Source organism: Meleagris gallopavo, chromosome 1 (assembly GCF_000146605.3).
Source record: "Meleagris gallopavo isolate NT-WF06-2002-E0010 breed Aviagen turkey brand Nicholas breeding stock chromosome 1, Turkey_5.1, whole genome shotgun sequence".
In the NCBI taxonomy this organism is placed as follows: domain Eukaryota; kingdom Metazoa; phylum Chordata; class Aves; order Galliformes; family Phasianidae; genus Meleagris; species Meleagris gallopavo.
The window spans coordinates 165,875,340-165,881,698 of NC_015011.2; the positions used below are offsets into that span (position 1 = coordinate 165,875,340).

The window sequence follows — 6,359 nt, forward strand, 5'->3', positions numbered from 1 at the left end:
TCCTACAATATAGTATGATTTTATCATGTTCTGGCATTTGGTAACGATTATTTTTGCTTTTCATAATTTAAAACACTTTAAGACAGACTGACACTTCTAGTTAAAAGAAAACTGACATTTCTTCATTAATGAAATGATGATGGATGGAAATCTATTGTATCATCATTATTTCATCAAAAGCAAAGACATGTCTAATGTACATGAAATTACTGCAGTGGTCAGTGACTGATTTTAACGTCATTGCAGTCTTATAATTAACACACCAAATTAAGAACTAAGACATATCTTGAAGCTCTTAATTAACTCAGTAACAGAAGCACTAATGATTTAAGGCTGTATCTGTGCATTACTTATGTATTATTTTTAATGGTGGCAATTCTACCTTTGTGGCTATATCAGGCAACACACTTTATTTTGAAAGAATTGCTTATGTATTTTTCTATTTTCTTTTTTTTTCACAACACATTCAACTTTGTGCAGATTTGATAAATATCCATCCTTATAGAAACACCATCAGATAAAAGTTGAGCTTATCCTAATGAGCAAACAGATTTTAAAAGCGTATTCTTTGAAAGATCAGATAGTTAAGATCTTGATCATATGATGGGACAGAGGTCTCCTTCTTCTTGTCCTTATGCATTCTCCTGTGTGCACTTAATGGAATGTCATCATGCCATTACTTTCCTCCTGAATGCATAATATTTCAATAAAAAAGAGGCAAGAACTCCCACTCTCAAAATTTGCTATACAGGAGATATGGATCTCATGAACCTCTGTTTATATTAGATCTAAAATAATGACCTCTCAATTATGGTAGAAAAACTCTAGTCACCAGGGTATTTTGCAAAATGTGAAACCTGCATTATTATCTTCTTTCCTTTTTTAAAAGTTGATTCTGTTCCATCTGACACTGTGGTGGATTGGAACCCAAATGAGTATATTCTCCCAGTATTACTCTTTGCCCTTTATGTGACTTGAATTTGATGGACCAAGTTGGCATCTGAAGGTCTTCAGAAATATAAACAGGCAACTTAAGCATTTGCTTTGGGAAGATCCCACAGGAAGAGATGACTAATAAATATACAGATACAACATTAATTTAGTGCCTCAGGCACTGCATCGCAAAAAGCTTCTCTTAGATGAAATCTCACAATACAGTTGCGGAAAGGGAACCTGCTGTTACTGAGCTAGTATCTAGATGTTTCAGAGATGCACACAGAGAGCAACCCAGCTAAAATCCAAATCGTTCTGCTCTTCTTTTTCCTGCCTATGAGCTTAACAAATAAAGAAAATCAAATGTTGCTGTTTAAAATAGGTAGCTTATGCTTGACAAATCCGTAGTAGGAAAATGAAAAGATAGTGACATTCAATTCCACCAATGTAAACTAATGATAAAGTAAAGAAGTCATTTACAGTGTTTGAAACAGGCTTATAAATGATGTTGAAATTTAAATGAAGCTCAAGTTTGGAGCTCAGCTCATTGTACAGAATTATCTAGCGAGTCTGTGGTTCAGGAATCAGCTTCCAAATTAACCCTAGAAATGAGATTATACAAATACAAAGAAAGGACTTCCTTATTTGGATCCATTGGTTTTGGGTGAAAAAAATAGTAATGATTAGTTAAAAAAAGGGTAAGGTCCACAACAGAAATAGCGCAGAAGTATGGTCAGGAGAGGAAGTGGAAGTAGATAAAGGACGATGGAATCAAAATAAATTATAATCTGAAGATTAAAGACAAGAAGTGATAATAATGAGATGTGAAGGGTTAGAACAACATAATAAAGGCCATCTGAAAGTCTGAGGTTGTCTCTGATGGTTTTCTACTTCAAAGGCAGCATCCAACAGAAAATACTCTTTATTCTACGTTTGTAACCGTGTATTCATGATGTGTAATTGAGCTAGCCTAAGTGCAGCTGCTCCTCAAACATGTATAATATGACAATAAAATCTTAGTAAGAAAAGAAAGAATTTGTAATTTAACATTATCCAAGTATTATGGTTTGTTAAATATGTCTGCAGTAACTATCAGGTCATATTTTCCAAATAAACAAAAGAAATACATATGCAGGTTCCGTAAGTATTGGTAAACACTCAAGTCAGCTTCCTTGAGTTTAAAGTTACAGTGTTATTACTTGATTATTCAGAAGGAACAGTGTGCTTAACTTAGTAAAATAACTTAGCTAAAAAAATATCACTGCACACATTTGCAGTATGTAAATTAGAATACAACAGTCAAGAAGGAAAAAAATGATCACTTTCTTCCATGTTATTCAAGACAAACACACTGATAAGCAAAATATATTATTTTAGTAATACCTTCCTTTATCTTCATTTAATATATACTAGCAACCTCAGTATTCACACATTGTTTGCATTTTTTATCTCCACTACTCTATTATACAGACACTGATCAATAATAATTTTTCTCCAGGACAAAAGGAGTGCAGTTTACTATATGTTTGCACTGTGAGTTTGCACAGCTACCTTCCTTCTAGTCATAGCCTATAAAGAACTAGCATTTGACTAATGCGATGACTGTGCAGTGAACACAATTCAAACCATGTGTGGCATGTATGAAGAATTAATTGGCAGAGAGGAGACATAAGAAGTTTGTATTTCCAAAGGAATATATATTAAACATTATTGAGTTGTGGAATGATGGCCAGACATAAGAAAGTCCAGCAGGTGAGGTTTTCCAGGAATGGTTGCATCTATGGTGAGCAAAGCAGTCTGCTGGAGGACCTAGTGTTGTTTTCAGTTGAAGGGATCCTATGAAGATGATGGTTAGTATTGCTGTCAGGAAAAGATAGAGATAAGTTGTGTACAGAAGCAGAAGAGCTTTTGGGGTAAGACTGTAAAAGTAATAGGCTTCAAAGTAGTTGTTAAGAGAATCAAAACGGATAGGAAAGAGTATCCAGACAAGATGGTGAGATGCTAGAACAGGCTGCCCAGAGAGGTTGTGGATGTACAATCCCTGGAGGTTGTCAAGGTCAGTTTGGATTGGGCCCTGGGCAGCCTGGTCAAGTGCCAGATCTGGAGGTTGGTGGCCCTACCTGTGGCAGGGCAGCTGGAAGTTGATGATCATTGGGTTCCCTTCCAACCCAAGTCATTCTATGATTCTGTGAAGGTATGTGGACTGCTCCAAAAGTAATGACTCCCATTTTATTATTATTATTAAATTAAAAAAAAAAATAAAAAAAAAGACAACAAAACTAATTACCAGAGTACGGTAGACGTGGCTATTACAAACTATTTCTGTAGTAAAAAAAATAAAAAATAAAAAAAGCTTCTAGTGAAAATAGTTGAAGATAAATTACATGGTACTGCTTGCACTGAAGCCTCTGAATGTAAGACTGTGGACATTACAATAGAAAATACTTTCTAGGACAAATTAACACATCTGTTATCATGTATTCAGACACCTATAAATTGAAAGTTTACAACCACACATTTTATTCTGAGCTCAGTTCAAGTGTAGAAGACTTCATCTTTTTTTGCAGTCAGGCAAATACAGACTCATCATTGCTCAGTACAATACATTCACATCCAATCTCCCAGATACAACAGTCTCCAACAGCTCCGTCTCTTCAACACACACACACACACACAGGGACCTCTCAGAACTGCATACTGTATATATCTGGAAGATCGTTTTATCTTCTGGTGTTCAGATTTGGCAGTTTTTCATTGCAGACTCTCTTCAGTAGAATTGTAGATTTCAAAGTAATATAAATGCAGAACTCAGGAATTTTACAAGTATTTTCAGGTCTATGTCTTCTGGGACACAGGAGACTGACTTGGGAGTTGAATTCTACTTTTTCAGTTAGGTATATCAGATTTCCTAAAATATCGTATTCCTTAATTTTAAAGCTTTTCAGTCACAGAATAGAGAATACAGATACTTAAATTTTCAATTTTTGAAGGAAGATATGTGGACATTTAATTTCTCACAAAACTATGAATTTAACATATATTAAGGAAATAAAAATAAGCCTAAAAAAATCAATTCCCTATATTATTTTGAATATTTTATATTTTTTTTTATAAATACATTTAATATATGAAGGGTGCTCTGAAAGTAATGCCTCCTATTTTATTATGTTGGCCCATAATTTCAGAAGTGTATGTTGGTGATATTTCAATAGAGGCTGAACCTTCCAACAATGTTCCATTACCTGTTCTTGTCATGCAACAGGTGGCAGCAGAGGAGTAGTCTGACAAAATGACATCTGACATAGAAGTGTGGATGGAGCAAAAATATATCACTGAATTCCTCCATGAGGAAAAAATTGCACCCATACTTGCTGAACACTTACGGAGAACTAACAGTGGATCTGAACACTGTGAAGTGATGGGTGGTGCATTTCAATAGTGACAACAGCAATGCGAAAGAGAAGCCATGTTTCAGATAGCCATACCACAAAATGAAGAGCATCTCTATCAGCTCATTAATGCATATCAGCATATTATGACCAGCTCATTAATGCGAATCAGAATATTATGATCAAGAAACTGTGTATGGAGTTGAAAGTCTGTTTCAGTGCATTGGAAACAATGGTTACAATATTGCAACATCATGAAGTATGCTCCAGGTGGGTTCCACAAATGCTCACACAGGAAGAAAAAGAACACTGTATACAAGTCTGTCAGGTCCACTACAGTTAAAATGGAGTGGCAGTGTGTGAATCCCCTGTTGAATAAAAATTTCAAGATGCAGCCTTCAGCAGGTAAAGTGTTCTGCACTTTCCTTTGGGATAGGAAATGGATGATTTTTCTGAATTTCCTGAAACCCTGACAAACCATAATCTCTGACGACTACATCACAATGCTGACTAAACTGAAGGGTCAAACTTCCAGAGTGAGAGAACAAGACAAAGCCAAGGAAGAAGATAACCCTTCTCTTGCAACATAATAAACGCTAGTCACATACCAGTTTGAGAACTGTGGAGCATACTGCTTATCTTGGATGGACTGTCCTACCACACCTACTGTTTAGTCTAGATTTGGTGCCTTCTAACTTTGATTTATTTGAGCTGATGAAAGATGATCTGTGGGGGCAATATATTCCTACCGGTGAAGTCATCATAGCAGAAGTGTGGGTCATTTCCGCTGGTGCAGATATTTATGAGTACAGCATGCAAATGCTGTTTCATCATTGGTGAAAATACGGATAATGGTGGTGACTATATTGAAAAATAGTGTTCTGTAGCTGAGAATTTGCTTATCAAACAGCATTATAGTGTTCTTTGTATCTATTGTAGTTTCCATGGAAATAAATAACGGCATTACTTTCAGAGCCTCTGCCCAAGTTTCCTTCAAGAGCATCTCTCTATGTCCCCCCAGCAACCTTTCCTTCCCTTTGTCTCCCTCAGAGCCTCTCCTACATCTTTCCAAGTATCTTCTCCAACCTGTCTTCTCCCAAGAGTATCTCATCCATGTCTCTTGCCACTAGCAGATGCTGTTCTTGTTTAAACATATGTGAGCTAGAGCCCCATGGGCTCCTCTGCCTTGCAGTAAAGCTAACCTCTACACAGGTCATCTTGTGGAGGTGGAAACTGGTAGCATGAAAGATTAAACTGGTGTGGCATGGCTGTTTGCAAGAATGATTTACAGTGAAGCACCGCTGAGGGCTCTGTGGAAGCACAATGCAGCAAGTAATCCCAGCACACAGGGCTAAATGAGGCTGTGTTGGTTTTGGACAGGGTGGCAGGAGCATCTGTACAGTACAGGAGGATTCTCTTGCTGTCTGACATGCAGTGTATACTGTTAGTCTGCTCTAACCAATGTACTGTTTGGAAGCATAAACTCCTTATACCTCCTCTATGCTGACTGACTCTTCATGTACACAAACCATGGTTTGAACTACACTCTCTGTGTAGAAATCATTAGTTCTGTGTATTACTAACACAGCTTAGTGTATTTTCTGAAACAAATCCATATAATCAATTTAGTCTCTTTTCTGCATGTAATACCCATTAGCAGGCTGACAATATTTACATGGAGCTTGATTTCTGTTGTTATGATTATTATTTTTTTAAAAATAGATTTGTTTCCTGCATGGATCGGTATTCAATGTTTTAAATTCATTCCCCAGCACAGGTCAGATAAAATTGCACATCATTGTTCGTGTTTGGATGAGCGTAGAAGCAATTCTGTAAAAAATCCCTCTGTGTGCCAATCAGTTTGTGAAAACACTTCTGACTGAAATTTGCTTGTGTGTATGATTCTGCCAGCTAAATTTGATTGCCTGAAGATACTCAAGTTAGTTAAGAGACACAAGCAGAGGTAAAGAAAAATCGTCTATAAATGTGAATATTCATGCAATTTGAGTATTCTCTCCCCTGTAATTACAATTAAAA

The 6,359-nt window shown here is 36.3% G+C and overlaps 1 non-coding gene across 1 annotated transcript; it reads right to left on the bottom strand.

Moving 5' to 3' along the window:
• Window positions 1-3,615: 3,615 nt before the first annotated feature.
• On the bottom strand, window positions 3,616-3,696 carry LOC116216249. Its single transcript, XR_004158702.1, has one exon. It is a non-coding gene; the product is annotated as a small nucleolar RNA U2-19 (small nucleolar RNA).
• Between the last annotated feature and the right edge of the window lie 2,663 nt (window positions 3,697-6,359).